This window comes from Triticum urartu, chromosome 1A, assembly GCF_056163025.1.
Source record: "Triticum urartu cultivar PI428250 chromosome 1A, HENAU_Tu73, whole genome shotgun sequence".
Classification (NCBI taxonomy): Eukaryota; Viridiplantae; Streptophyta; class Magnoliopsida; order Poales; family Poaceae; genus Triticum; species Triticum urartu.
Genome location: NC_141873.1, coordinates 282,636,348 through 282,652,994, shown reverse-complemented (window position 1 = coordinate 282,652,994; position 16,647 = coordinate 282,636,348).

Sequence of the window (16,647 nt, the reverse complement as noted above, 5' to 3'; positions counted from 1 at the left end):
TATGGAAAAGAACTTGCATGACATCTTTTGTCCTACCCTCCCGTGGCAGCGGGGTCCTTACGGAAACTAAGGGATATTAAGGCCTCCTTCTAATAGAGTACCGGAACAAAGCATTAGCACATAGTGAATACATGAACTCCTTAAACTACGGTCATCACCGATAAGTATCCCGATTATTGTCACTTCGGGGTTAACGGACCATAACACATAATAGGTGACTATAGACTTGCAAGATAGGATCAAGAACTCTCATATATTGATGAAAACATAATAGGTTCAGATCTAAAATCATGGCACTCGGGCCCTAGTGACAAGCATTAAGCATAGCAAAGTCATATCAACATCAATCTCAGAACATAGTGGATACTAGGGATCAAACCCTAACAAAACTAACTCGATTACATGATAAATCTCATCCAACCCATCACCATCCAGCAAGCCTACGATGAAATTACTCACGCACGGCGGTGAGCATCATGAAATTGGTGATGGAGGATGGTTGATGGTGACGATGGCGACGGATTCCCCTCTCTGAAGCCCCGAACGGACTCCAGATCAGCCCTCCCGAGGGGTTTTAGGGCTTGGCGGCGGCTCCGTATCGTAAAACGCGATGATTTCTTCTCTCTGATTTTTCTCTCCCCGAAACACAATATATAGAGTTGGAGTTGGAGTCGGAGAGGCACCAGGGGGCCCACGAGGTAGGGGGCGCGCCCCCACCCTCGTGGACAGGTGGTGGCCCCCCTGGCCTTCATCTTTTGCAGGTATTTTTATATTTTCCAAAAAGTTGCTCCGTGAAGTTTCAGGTCATTCCGAGAACGTTTGTTTCTGCACATAAATAACACCATGGTAATTCTGCTGAAAACAGCGTCAGTCCGGGTTAGTTCCATTCAAATCATGCAAGTTAGAGTCCAAAACAAGGGCAAAAGTGCCTGGAAAAGTAGATACGACGGAGACGTATCAACTCCCCCAAGGTTAAAAATTTGCTTGTCCTCAAGCATTTCAGTTGATAAACTGAAAGTGATAAAGAAAAACTTTTACAAACTATGTTTGCTCTTGTTGTTGTAAATATGTAAAGCCATCATTCAAGTTTTCAACAAAGATTATAACTAACCACATTCACAATAACGCATAGGTCTCAAGTTTACTCATATCAATGGCATAATCAACTAGCGAGCAAGTAAATCTCGGATGACAACACTTCCTCAAAACAATCATAATATGATATAACAAGATGGTATCTCGCTAGCCCTTTTCGAGACCGCAAAACATAAATGCAGAGCACCTTTAAAGACCAAGGACTGACTAGACATTGTAATTCATGGTAAAAGAGATCCAGTCAAGTCATACTCAATGTAAACTAACAATAATGAATGCAAATGACAGCAGTGCTCTCCAACTGGTGCTTTTTAATAAGAGGAGGATGACTCAACATGAAATTAAATAGATAGGCCCTTCGTAGAGGGAAGCAGGGATTTGTAGAGGTGCCAAAGGTCGGTTTTGAAACAGAGGTGAATAATATTTTGAGCAGTATACTTTCATTGTCAACATAACAACCAAGAGATTGCAATATCTTCCATGCTACACACATTATAGGCGGTTCCCAAACAGAATGGTAAAGTTTATACCCCCCTTCCACCAACAAGCATCAATCCATGGCTTGCTCGAAACAACGAGTGCCTCCAACTAACAAGAGTCCCAGGGGGAGTTTTGTTTGCAATTAGTTTGATTTAGTTTGCATAAAGCATGGGACTGCGCATCCCGTTGACCAGCCATTTATCTCGTGAGTGAGGAGCGGAGTCCACTCCTCTTGAGAATAACCCTCCTAACAAGGAAGATACGGACAGCCCTAGTTGATACATGAGCTATTTGAGCATACAAAATAGGATATTTATTTGAAGGTTTAGAGTTTGGCACATACAAATTTACTTGGAACGGCAGGTAGATACCGTATATAGGTAGGTATGGTGGACTCATTTGGAATAACTTTGGGATTTATGGAGTTGGATGCACAAGCAGCATTCCCGCTTAGTACAAGTGAAGGCTAGCAAAAGACTGGGAAGCGACCAGCTACAGAGCGACAACAATCATTAACATGCATTAAAATTAATCAACACCGAATGCAAGCATGAGTAGGATATAATCCACCATGAACATATATATCGTGAAGGCTATGTTGATTTTGTTTCAACTACATGCGTGAACATGTGCCAAGTCAAGTCAATTAAATCATTCAGAGGAGGATACCACCCTATCATACCACATCATAACCATTTTAATAGCATGTTGGCACGCAAGGTAAACCATTATAACTCATAGCTAATCAAGCATGGCATAAGAAACTATGATATCTAGTTGTCATTGCAAACATGTTTATCCATAATAGGCTGAATCAGGAACGATGAACTAATCATATTACAAAAACAAGAGAGGTCGAGTTCATACTAGCTTTTCTCATCTCAGTCAGTCCATGATATATCATCATAATTGCCATTCACTTGCATGATCGAATGATGTGAATAATAATAATAATAGTGCACGTGCATTGGACTAAGCTGGAATCTGCAAACATTCAATAAACAGGAGAAGACAAGGCAATATGGGCTCTTTTGTCAGATCAATAATAATGCATATAAGAGCCACTTCAACAATTTAATTATGGTCTTCTCCTATCTTTACAAGGTGATAGTCTCGGGATGATGTTTATCAAAGAACAGTTTGTATTTCAGCTCCCCTTCCCTATTCTTTACAATAAAGTCATGTGCTACCATACTCTTATAATGTAAATAAACACGAGGCAGCATTTTTTCTTCTTTTTCATAGTGCCTAATAGGTATATCATAATGTGCAGCAAGGCGTGAAGCATAAATACCACCAAAGATGGGTCCTTTTGTACAGTTAAGACTTAATCGTTTAGCAATAATACCGCCCATACTAACAGAGTTATCGGCATATAAACCATGGAACAGAATAAAAATATCAGGAACACTAAGGTTTCCACAGTTTCCGCGACCAATTAAGCAACGACTAGAAAATATTGCAAAGTAGCGTAAAATAGGAAAATGTATGCTAGTTATTCGTGCATCGGAAACCTTCCTAGTTTCCCCTACAGTGATAGTATCAATAAAACCTTCCACATCCTTGCGATGTAGTTCCTCTAAACTTCCCTCAAAAGGGATCAAACAAACCTGGCAAAGATCATAAAGTGACATCTTCTTAACCACATCATATAAATGAAACTCTACTGAAGGAGGTGATTCCCTAGGATAATAGTAGAAGTTTTGCACAAAAGTATTGGTGAGTAAGAGATACTGTTCGCGTTGGTCGTGGAGGAAGTCGGTGAGGCCTGCATTCTTTGCCAATTCATAAAAATCCTCATAAATCCCGGTTGCTCTCAAGAATTCATCGGAGTGCCATTCACACGGCCTAACCTCCGCGATGCAAGGCAAATTATATTTAGGCTTCTGTGCCTCTTCATTTTGCTTTTCCCTTGAGCTTCGGCTTGATGAGCCCCTCAAAAAACTCTTTATCATTTTCTGAAAAATTCTGAAATTTTTAGTAACTTCAAAATAAAAGTAAACCAAACTCAATAATATTGATAGCAACTACTCATACAAGTGCCTAGAGCCTATATCATGCATCAAAACTACTTTTGACCATATAAATTTGACATCCAAGCTCAAGAATAGGGTCACCCAAGCAGCAAAAATTTGCAATGAATAAAGCACTAGAACAAAAACTAATTGGACCAATGGAGGAGTCACATACCAAGGAATAATCTCCCCAAGCAGTTTTGTGAGAGGTGCTTTGAGCAAGAGATTGAAAATGGCAGCAAAACGAGCTTGGACTCGGGTTTGAGCTGGTTATTCGTGTTTGGGGGAGGAAGAAGAAGTGTATGGGTGGAAGATAAGTGGAGGGGGGCCACCGTGGGCCCATGAGGCAGGGGGCGCGCCCAGGGGGTAGGGCGTGCCCTCCACCCTTGTGGGCAGGTGGTTGACCCCCCGGCTATGTTCTTAGTGCCAAACATTCTCAAATATTCTCGAAAAATCATATTTAAATTTCAGGGCATTTGGAGAACTTTTATTTTCAAGGTATTTTTATATTGCATGGATAATCAGATAACATACGGAAACTATTTATTTTTATTTTATTTAATATAAATAACAGGAAGTAAAAGGAGGGTACAAAAGGTTGTGCCTTCTAGTTTCATCCATCTCATGATCATCAAAAGGAATCCACTAACAAGGTTGATCAAGTCTTGTTAACGAACTCATTCAGAATAACATGGAAGCAGAGAAATTTCGAATAACACTATGTTACCTCAACGGGGATATGCACATCCCCAATAATAAGAATATCATATTTCTTCTTGACAGTAGGAAGAGGAAATTCAAAACCTCCAAATATAATCGATGGAATCTTTCCAATAGAGTTGATACTATGAACTTGAGGTTGTTTCCTCGGAAAGTGTACCGTATGCTCATTACCATTAACATGAATAGTGACATTACCTTTAGTGTAATCAATAACAGCCCCTGCAGTATTGAAAAAGGGTCTTCCAAGAATAATAGACATACTATCGTCCTCGGGAATAATAAGAATAACAAAGTCCTTTAAAATAGTAACGTTTGCAACTACAACAGGCACATCCTCACAAATACCGATAGGTATAGCAATTGATTTATCAGCCATTTGCAAAGATATTTCAGTAGGTGTGAACTTATGCAAATCAAGTCTATGATATAAAGAGAGAGGCATAACACTAACACCGGCTCCAAGATCACATAATGCAGTTTTAACATAGTTTCTTTTAATGGAGCATGGTATAGTGGGTACTCCTGGATCTCCAAGTTTCTTTGGTATTCCACCCTTAAAAGTATAATTAGCAAGCATGGTGGAAATTTCAGCTTCCGTTATCTTTCTTTTATTTGTAATAATATCTTTCATGTACTTAGCATAAGGATTGGTTTTGAGCATATCAGTTAATCGCATACGCAAAAAGATAGGTCTAATCATTTCAGCAAAGAGCTCAAAATCCTCATCATCCTTTTTCTTGGATGGTTTGGGAGGAAAATGCATGGGTTTCTGAACCCAAGGCTCTCTTTCTTTACCATGTTTCCTAGCAACAAAGTCTTTCTTATCATAACATTGATTCTTTGATTGTGGGTTATCAAGATCAACAGCAGGTTCAATTTCTATATCATTATCATTACTACGTTGAGCATCATCATGAACATTATCATTAACATTATCACTAGTTTCAGGTTCGTTACCAGATTGTGTTTTAGCATCAGAAATAGAAATATCATTTGGATTCTCAGGTGTTTCAACAAAAGGATCACTAGAAGCATGCAAAGTCCTATCATTTTTCTTTTTCTTCTTTTGAGACGAACTAGGTGCATCTATATTATTTCTCTGAGAATCTTGCTCAATTCTTTTAGGATGGCCTTCAGGACACAAAGGTTCCTGAGTCATTCTACTACTTCTAGTCATAACTCTAACAACATTATCATTATCCTTACTATATAATTCATTGAGCAAATCATTTTGAGCTTTAAGTACTTGTTCTACTTGAGTGGAAACCATAGAAGCATGTTTACTAATAAGTTTAAGTTCACCTTTAAAATTAGCCATATAATCACCCAAGTGTTCAAGCATATTTGAATTGTATTTCAATTGTCTACCAAAATAAGCATTAAAATCTTCTTGCTTAGCCATAAATCTATCAAACTCATCTAAGCTTGGGCTAGCAAACTTAGTAAATGGGATTTCAGCTTTACCATATCTATAGAGAGAATTTACCTTTACTACCTGTGTCGGGTTTCAAGACCATGAGTTTCTTCAATAGGTAAAGGATTAAGATCATATGTTTCTTCAACAAGCGGTAAATTAAGACCGTGTATTTCTTCAATAGGAGGTAAATTCTTAACATCTTCAGCTTTAATACCTTTTTCTTTCATAGATTTCTTTGCCTCTTGCATATCTTCAGGACTGAGAAATAGAATACCCCTCTTCTTCAGAGTTGGTTTAGGAATAGGCTCAGGAACTGGCTCCGGAGGTGTCCAATTATTTTCATTTGTCAACATATTATTCAATAGAATTTCAGCTTCATCCGGTGTTCTTTCACTGAAAACAGGACCAGCACAACTGTCCACGTAATCTCTGGAGGCATCGGTTAGTCCATTATAAAAGATATCAAGTATTTCATTTTTCTTAAGAGGATGATCAGGCAAAGCATTAAGTAATTGGAGAAGCCTCCCCCAAGCTTGTGGGAGACTCTCTTATTTAATTTGCAGAAAATTATATATATCTCTTAAAGCCGCTAGTTTCTTATGAGCAAGGAAATATTTAGCAGAGAAGTAATAAATCATATCCTGGGGACTACGCACACAACCAGGATCAAGAGAATTAAACCATATCTTAGCATCACCCTTTAATGAGAATGGAAATATTTTAAGGATATAAAAGTAACGAGTTCTCTCATCTTTAGTGAATAGGGTGGCTATATCATTCAGTTTAGTAAGATGTGCCACAACAGTTTCAGATTCATAACCATGAAAAGGATCGGATTCAACCAAAGTAATTATATCAGGATCAACAGAGAATTCATAATCCTTATCAGTAACACAGATAGGTGAAGTAGCAAAAGGAGGGTCAGGTTTCATTCTAGCATTTAAAGATTGCTTATTCCATTTAGCTAATAACCTCTTGAGTTCATATCTATCTTTGCAAGCTAAAATAGCTAAAGAAGCTTCTCGATCAAAAACATAACCCTTAGGAATAACAAGAGATTCTTCATCATCACTTTCATCAGTATTATCAGATTCAATATTTTCAATCTCTCTAGCCCTAGCAAGTTGTTCATCAAGAAAATCACCAAGTGGCACAGTAGTATCAAGCATAGAAGTAGTTTCATCATAAGTATCATGCATAGCAGAAGTGGCATCATCAATAACATGCGACATATCAGAACGAATAGCAGAAGCAGGTGTAGGTGTTGCAAGCTTACTCAAACAGAAGGTGAATCAAGTGCAGAGCTAGATGGAAGTTCCTTACCTCCCCTAGTAGTTGAGGGATAGATCTTGGTTTTTGGATCTCTCAAGTTCTTCATAATGATAAGCAGATATATATCCCAAGTGACTCAAAGAATAGAGCTATGCTCCCCGGCAATGGTGCCAGAAAATAGTCTTGATAACCCACAAGTATAGGGGATCGCAACAGTTTTCGAGGGTAGAGTATTCAACCCAAATTTATTGATTCGACACAAGGGGAGCCAAACAATATTCTCAAGTATTAGCAGCTGAGTTGTCAATTCAACCACACCTGGAAACTTAATATCTGCAACAAAGTGTTTAGTAGCAAGGTAATATGATAGTAGTGGTAACCGTAGCAAAAGGTAACGGTTGTAAAATTAATGTTTTTGGTATTTTGTAGTGATGATAGCAAAAGCAACGGAAAAGTAAATAAGCGAAGAACAATATATGGAAAGCTCGTAGTAAATGGATCGGTGATAGAGAATTATGCCGGATGCGGTTCATCATGTAACAGTCATAACCTAGGGTGACACAGAACTAGCTCCAGTTCATCAATGTAATGTAGTCATGTATTCCAAATATAGTCATACGTGCTTATGGAAAAGAACTTGCATGACATCTTTTGTCCTACCCTCCCGTGGCAGCGGGGTCCTTATGAAAACTAAGGGATATTAAGGCCTCCTTTTAATAGAGTACCGGAACAAAGCATTAGCACATAGTGAATACATGAACTCCTCAAACTACGGTCATCACTGGTAAGTATCCCGATTATTGTCACTTCGGGGTTAACGGATCATAACACATAATAGGTGACTATAGATTTGCAAGATAGGATCAAGAACTCTCATATATTGATGAAAACATAATAGGTTCAGATCTGAAATCATGGCACTCGGGCCCTAGTGACAAGCATTAAGCATAGCAAAGTCATAGAAACATCAATCTCAGAACATAGTGGATACTAGGGATCAAACCCTAACAAAACTAACTCGATTACATGATAAATCTCATCCAACCCATCACCGTCCAGCAAGCCTACGATTAAATTACTCACGCACGGCGGTGAGCATCATGAAATTGGTGATGGAGGATGGTTGATGATGACAATGGCGACGGATTCCCCTTTCTGGAGCCCCGAACGGACTCCAGATCAGACCTCCCGAGAGATTTTAGGGCTTGGCAGCGGCTCCGTATCGTAAAACGCGATGATTTCTTCTCTCTGATTTTTTTCTCCCTGAAACACAATATATAGAGTTGGAGTTGGAGTCGGAGGGGCGCCAGGGGGCCCACGAGGTGGGGGGCGCGCCCTAGGGGGGCAGGCGCGCCCCCCACCCTCGTGGACAGGTGGTGGCCCCCCTGGCCTTCATCTTTTACAGGTATTTTTTATATTTTCCAAAAAGTTGCTCCGTGAAGTTTCAGGTCATTCCAAGAATGTTTGTTTCTACACATAAATAACACCATGGTAATTCTGCTGAAAACAGCGCCAGTCCGGGTTAGTTCCATTCAAATCATGCAAGTTAGAGTGCAAAATAAGGGCAAAAGTGTTTGGAAAAGTAGATACGACGGAGACGTATCAGAAACGGCACCCCGCATTCTTCCATCTTCCCTCTCTTCTCTGCTTCTGTTCCTTCCTCTCACCTGCCATGGAGAAAGGGAATCCTGGCCCTTCGACGGTGGCGGCGAGGGTCGCCGCTCGACAGCGCGTCCCTCCTCCTCCTGAACCCGTGGTGGTAGAACCGACCGCGAGGGGAAGGGGGAGGGGGCGAGGCCGATGCAGAGGCTGTAGCGCTCGGGGAAGAGGAGGACAGGGCGGTGTGCCGGCCCTGCCCCTGCCAATGATACCCTTCCCGATGGAGGGCCATGTTGAAGACCAGCCTTGTGAGTTCTTCATCAGGCTCCGCCGGCCCCCGCATCATCGTCTTCGTCTCCCCACTCCGTTTGCTCTGGTGATGGAGCGTGCCCTGCCCCAGACCCTCAGGTTGCACATGAGGGGCTGCAGGAACGGGGGCACACGGGTCGACGTCGACTTCCCGGCTCCTCGAGTGATGTATCTCCGCCGTGGATGGAAGACGTCCGCCCGCATCCAGAGCCTGGTGGTGGGGCTCGTCCTCTAGTTGAAGCTAATGGAGGACGGCCTGCTCTCCGTCAAGGTCTTCGGAGATTTTGGAACTTGTCTGAAATGCTGCGTGGAGAGCTCCTCTGATGGAGATTCTGACAATGGGAGCTCGTCCTCGAGCGAGAGCGACGAGGAAGACAGCGGGGCGGACAGCGGGGACGAGTCCGACTAGGCATCGGATGCCCCGCGCCTGGGCAGGTGCGGCAGCAGCAGCATCTACACCTGGCCTCTCCTCCGGCAAAAGCTGGCCGGGGGACAGGGCCAGCTCCTTGAACCTTGCGGGGTTGTCTCCTTGGGCGGCTGGCGTCGGGAGGCCGCGGAAGAGGAAGAGGGCGGGCGGTAAGGCCGTCAACTCGGAGTACGCGGGCACCGATGCCTTCATCGCGTATTGCCTATCCTGCCGCCCCGTCTTCTAGCTCCTTTCCCGGCACCGTCATCATCGGCCCGCCCGTGGGTGTCCACCGAGATGTTCTCTTGGTGCTTTCTGCTGCTCGGAGCTCGCCTAGGCGCCCCTTTTGCCCTTTCGCCTCCTTGACATGCGTCCTGAGGAGAGGGACAAGAAAGGGATTACGGGCATCTTTATCTCTTTTTAGTTTGTAAGCCTACGGGCCTTTGTTAAATTTGAAACTTGTAATCCCCTTGCTCATGTTTTTCATCTTGCATGAACTGTACCTGTATGGGATGTTTTTAATGAAAAAGGGATGCTTGCCGGGTTTTTCGTTCGCGCGTAAATCCCGCGACAAGGAGTGAATCCTTGTTATTGTTGATAAACGTTTTTCGCCCGGCAACAGGCCTTGCCGTCCCCCCACTCCTCTCGACCGTTCTCGCGCTCTTAGCGGAGGCAGGGATGAAGTGGGCTTTAGGCTCCTTGTCCCACCTCCTTGCCACCGCGGCTACGACCAAATCTGGACCCAGGAAATAATCCCTAGGTATAGGAAAAAAGGGGAGCACGACAGCCTAGAGATAAAAGCGAGGTTTCACATGCCCCAGTCCGGTTCCGAAATGCATGACAGAGGATAAAAGACTGATCTGGACCCGCAGCCCTTGGCAATCTCATCTTGCCGTGGTTGGGTCCTTGTGCTTGCAGCCCCCGGCAACTCTGTCTTGCCAGGGTCGGGACGCTGGTCCGTTTCCTTCTTTCCGAGTATCTCAGCAGAAGTGCGCATGTGCCCTGCGAACCAAAGGAGGACAGAAAAGGAACAGACAGACATGCACTCAGCCTCTAGGCTAGGGTTTAGTCGCCGCTAAGCACTATCAACCCTAACCAAGGAAGAGACTCGACCTAGCATGCATGCTATAACTTAGGGCGCCAGCGCTTCATTTATTTATGCTCAGGGTCTGCGCCTGGCTTTGTACAAAGGGTCACATGCCTTGTGGGCAAAGCTTGTACAAAAGGTGGCTTGCCGGGAGGCCCGACAAGCCGTGCCTTACGGGTAAAACTTGCGAAGATGCTCGATGTTCCAGGAGTTGCTCACTGGGACGACATCTTCGGTCTCCAGGCAGACTGCGCCAGGCCTGGTGACTCGTATTACCCGATAAGGGCCTTCACACTTCGGCGTCAACTTGTTGGAATTCTTGGCCGACTAAGCGCGCCGAAGAACAAGGTCGCATTCCTCAAGGCTTCGGGCATGAACCTTGCCGCTATGATAGCGGCACAAGGCTTGCTGGTGGCGTGCCGCTCTCACAGCTGCTCGAAGACGATCTTCCTCAAGGAGTGTCGCGTCGTCTTGGTGCAATGGCTCTTTCTCAAGCTCATCATAAGAGAGCACTCGAGGTGACCCATATATGAATTCTGTGGGGAGAACTGCTTCTGCCCTGTATACCAGGGCAAAAGGTGTCTGGTCGGTGGCTCGATTTGGCATCGTCCTGATCGACCAAAGAACCGTCGGCAACTCATAAATCCAGCGCCTTCCACTCTTGTGCAGCTTGTCAAAGGTCTTCGTTCTCAAGCCTCGCAACACTTCAGCATTTGCCCTCTCCGCTTGGCTGTTGCTCCGTGGAAGTGCCACGGAAGCAAAACAGACCTTGCTGCCGAGGTCTTGGATGTACTGCATGAAGGCGTGGCTTGTGAACTACATGCCGTTGTCGGTGATGACTCTGTTTGGCACACCAAAACGGCAGACTAGTCCTTTGAAGAACTTGACGGCTGACTGAGTAGTCACCTTCCTCACTACTTCCACTTCCGGCCACTTTGTGAACTTGTCGATTACAACGTACAAGTACTCAAAGCCCCTGACAGCGCAGGGGAAAGGGCCCAGTATATCGAGCCCCCAGACCGAGAATGGCCAGGAGAGAGGGATTGTTTGAAGGGCTTGAGCTGGCTGATGAAGCTTCTTTGAATGGAACTGGCACGCTTCACACTTGGTTACTAGTGCCGTCGCATCCGGGAGGGCGGTGGGCCAGAAGAAACCTTGTCGGAACGCCTTCCCGGCAAGGGCCCTTGACCCTATGTGGGAGCCACATATGCCTCCATGTATCTCCGCCAACAGCTCCAGTCCTTCCTCTCGAGGAATGCACTTGAGTTTCACACCATTTGGCCTCCTCCGGTACAGGACGTCATCGACGAACTGGTACAGGGCGGACCGACGGGCTACTTTTCTCTGCTTCTTCCTGCTCCTCAGGAAGCTCCCCTGTTTGGAGGAAGTGGACGGTAGGATGTGCCCATGCTGGAGCCTGGGGCTCAACGGCAAGGACCAAAGGCATTTCTTCTACCATGAGAGCGGTTGTCTCTACGGCCAGGGCTTGACGCCCTGTCGGAGCCAGTCGCTCTTGGGCCGGCTCAGCGTCCGCGGCAGCACCCTTGCCGGCGACCCCAGGGGGCTCAGTAGGAAAGTACTTGCCGGGACCTGATTTCCTCTGCTTGTTCTGCCCCACTGATGGTTCGATAGATGGTTGAGTTAGCCGGAGCAAAAAGGTACCTGGTTCCACAGGTAGCTTGAATGCGGCACGCTTTGACAGGTAATCGGCGATGTCGTTCTCCGCTCGGGGGACGTGCTCCGCCTGGATACCGTCAAAGCGTTCCTCGAGCTTCCTCACCTTATCTACGTAGGCTTCCATCAATGGGCTCTGATAATCCTTGTTGACCTGCCTAACAACGAGCTGCGAGTCGCCCTTGACGATGAGCTTCTTTACCCCGAGGTCTGCCGCGATCCTGAGACTGGCAAGCAATCCCTTGTACTCGGCAGTGTTGTTGGTGGACATCTCCCTGGGGAAGTGCATCTAGATCACGTACTTGAGGTGTTCTCCGGTGGGTGCGACGAGTAGCACACCGGCACCAGTGCCTTGCAGCGAGAAAGCTCCATCAAAGTACATGATCCAGTCACGATATGCTTCCTTGTCGGAGAGAGTGGTCTCCTGGATATCTTCGTTAGGCGTCGAGGTCCATTCTGCAATGAATTCCTCCAAGGCTCTGCTCTGAATTGTTGAGGTACTTTCAAACTTTAAACCGAAACTTGACAGCTCCAAGGCCCATTCCACAATCCTTCTGGTTGTGTGCGGTTTGCGCAGTATCCGTTGCAATGGGAGGCGGGTGACGACAGTGAACTCGTGGGCCTGGAAGTAGTGACGCAGCTTCTTTGAGGCCATAAGGAGGCCGGAGAGTAATTTTTGCACGCCGGAATACCTCAACCTAGCCCCCTGCAAGAGGGAGCTGACAAAGTAAACTGGGTGCTGCATCATCTTCTTCTTTGGCACCACTTCACTTGACTACGCGGGCATTGCCTTGGCGGCACCAGACTCCGCCGGGGGCCGCGCCTTGCCGGCACCAGGCCCTGCCGGGGGAATCTTTGACTAGCCATCTGCTGGTTCTGCCGCCACTGCCGCCCCCTCGTTGACCTCCCTCTATGCCACCAGTGCGGCGCTGACCACTTGATTCGTCGCCGCCAGATACAGAAGCAATGGCTCTTGTGGTTTAGGCGCAACCAGTATCGGCGTAAAGGAAAGGTACTTCCTCAGATCCTGCAGCGCCGCCTCGGCTTCTAGTGTCCACTCTATTGGGCCTGCCTTCTTCAAGATTTTGAAGAAAGGAAGGGCGCGCTCGGCGGACTTGGAGATGAACCGACTCCTGGCGGCAACGCAGCTGGTGAGCCGACGCACATCCTTTATCCGCTTGGGCGCCTCGATCTAGTCAATAGCCTTGATCTTGTCTGGGTTTGCCTTGATCCCACGCTGCGACACAAAGAATCTGAGAAGCTTGCCGGACGAAACACCAAAGACGCACTTCTCAGGGTTCAACGTGAGGTTGATCTTGCGCAGGTTAGCAAATGTCTCCTCCAGATCTTGCACAAGAGTGGGCCCATCTTTGGTTTTGACCACTATGTCATCCATGTAGGCCTCCATATTTCTATGGAGCTGAGGTTCAAAACCAATTTGGACCGCTCTTGCAAACGTTGAGCCGGCACTCTTCAACCCGAAAGGCGTCCGTAAAAGGCAATACGTACCACATGGGATGATGAATGTCGTCTTCTCTTCATCTTCTCTTGTCATGAAGATTTGGTGGTAGCCTGAGTAGGCGTCGAGGAATGATAACAGATCACACCCGGCCGTGGAGTCAACAATCTGGTCGATGCGTAGCAACGGGAAGGGGTCCTTAGGGCAAGCCTTATTAATATCTGTGTAATCAATACACAGCCTCCACTTCCCATTCGCCTTGCGCGCTACTACTGGACTGGCCAGCCACGTCGGGTGGAGCACCCCTCTCACCAAACCTGCCGTTTCCAACTTCCTGATCTCCTCTGTGATGAACTCCTGCCTTTCCAGAGCCTGCTTTCTGACCTTCTGCTTGACGGGCCGCGCGTGGGGACAGACAGCTAGGTGGTGCTCAATCACCTCCCTGGGAACACCGGGGACGTCAGACGCTTGCCATGCAAACACGTCGACATTTTCCTGCAGGAAGGTGACGAGCGCGCCTTTCTATTTGCTGTCGAGGGTGGAGCCTATGATGAAGGCCCCTCCCATGCCATCTTCCCCGACGGGCACCTTCTTAGTCTGCGGCTGCTCGGCTCTGGATCTCTTGCTCTTGTCGGTAGAGCTCTCTGGCACGTCCTCAATGGTAGCACAACACTCCGAGGAGGTGCGCTTGCCGGAGTGGGTGTGAGAGGTCTTGCCAGGCTCCTTTTTCCCTCCCGGGCCGTTAGTGGTAGGAGCAGGTGCCTTGACGGCAGCTGCTGCAACTGCCTCCTGGTAGAGCTATTCGGCGGAGATCAGCGCGTCCTTCTTGTTGGAGGGGGCGGAGATGATGGTCAATGGCCTGGGCATCTTCAGCATGTTGTAGGCGTAGTGTGACGCTTCCATGAACTTGGCCAATTGTAACACCCCGGATATGATTTTTACCAATATGTACTCCAACTCTTGCCATTTCCGGCCTTAAGTTATTTTATTTTCTCGGGTTCAGGTTTTTGTCTCCGTGTGTTGTTGTCGTTGTCATGCATCTCATATCATGTCATCATGTGCATTGCATTTGCATACGTGTTCATCTCATGCATTCGAGCATTTTCCCCGTTGTCCGTTTTGCATTCCGGCGCTCCGTTCTCCTCCGGTGGTCATTTCTACCTTTCTTTCGTGTGTGGGGATTAAACATTTCCGGATTGGACCGAGACTTGCCAAGCGGCCTTGGTTTACTACCGGTAGACCGCCTATCAAGTTTCGTACCATTTAGACTTCGTTTGATGCTCCAACGGTTAACCGAGGGACCGAAAAGGCCTCGTGTGTGTTGCAGCCCAACACCCCTCCATTTTGGCCCAAAACCCACCAAAACCCTCTCCATCATCTAGAGCGTTCGATCACGATCGCGTGGCCGAAAACCGCACCTCATTTGGACTCTCCTAGCTCTTCCTATGCCTATTTAAAGATCCCCCCGAAAATCTCCTTCTTCTCCCCGAAACCCTAGATCCGTTTCTCCGTGCGCCGGACATTGTCTGGACCGTGCCGGACACTCCGCCGCCAGCCTCTCCCGTGCCGCCACGTCACCGCCGCCGACCCGCGCGCCGCCGGGGCCCGGCGGGCCCAAATCCAGCCCCCGAGCCCGTTCCTCCGCCGCCCAAGCACCCGCGCCTCCACCGCCCTCTTCCCTGACGCCGGTGCCGGCTGCCTCCACCGCCCGCCGCCGACGTCGCCGGTAGCCGCCGCGTCGCCGGACGGCCTCGTCACCTCGTCGGCCGCCACGGCCAGGTAGCAGCTCCCCCGCCGGTACATCGCCGAGCCGCCGCCGTTGCCCCTCGCCGGCGACTCCCTCCGCCCGCTCGCCGGCAGACCTCGCCCACCTCGCCGGAGCCCGACCTGCTTGCCGGAGTCCTCGGGAGGCGCGCGCGTGAACGGTGTCGATCCGATCCAGATCCAGATCCTAACCCTAGGGTTGACTTTTGCCCCGTTTCTAGTATTTTTTTGGCATATTTCATCATGCTATATCTCCGCATCCGTAGCTCCGTTTTGGCCATATAGCATATCGAAATGTTCGCCTCAGAGAGCACATCATTTCATCTCATTGCATCATTTTCATTTGAGTTCATCTTGATGCCCGAAATGCTGTTGGAAGAGTGCTATTTGAGATAATTGTCAGATCTGCTGCTCCAAATAGATATTTGTCATTTTTTGCCATGATTATTGTGTGCATGATATGCCCCTGAGCTCTACGTGAGTTTTGTTATATGTTTTGCCATCTATCCAGAGGTGCAACCCATGTATTTTTGTGATGTGTGTGGTGACTATCACAAGCTTGCAAAGTGGTGCATTCGTTAATGCTGATTTCAGGGACTTAGCATTTCCACTAAGTCCTTGACCTGGTTATCTCAATATGCCATATGTTCATGTTGTTTCCTAGTGATCCATGCCTCTTTTGAGGATGATCAATAAGGTTGTTTTTTTAATCTTGTAGTGCTCTATCCATCCATGACTTTGTTTGCAATTATGGAGCACCCTAGCTTGGCAGATTGTCTACTTGTTAGCAATTTTGCCGAGGATGTTGTAGTTGATCCGTGCATGCTATGTTATTTTTCTTGCCATGTCTAGCTTGTATTTTGTGTATTCTTGATGGGTGTATGCTTAGATTGTCATACCTTACTCTGTAGTGAGTGCATCGAGCTCGTAAACATGCCTACTTGATATCTGTTTCAGCATGCTCCAGTTTTCACTAAGTCTGAGAACTGATTATGTTTTTGCCATGTTCACATGCTTGCAAATGTATTTTCTGATCCCTTTTGGCTCAAGGTAACTAAGGGACTTTTGTTAAGCTCTTTGAGTAGCTCCATACCATGCTTTACGTTGCCATGTTCAGGTCCTGTAGCATATAGCTTTCATGCTCCAAAGTGGGCTACCTGATCTGAAATTCCAGACAAGTGTTAATTTCACTAAGTCTGAAATCTGTTTGCCAAATGCATTTTTGCCATGCTTGTTTGAACCTATTAATGGATGAATTGGCCGTAGCTCAGTGCTAGTATTTTTTTAAGCTTCATGAATGGATCCCTGCCATGAATTTTGATGCAATGTTTGAGTTCTGTAGCATGT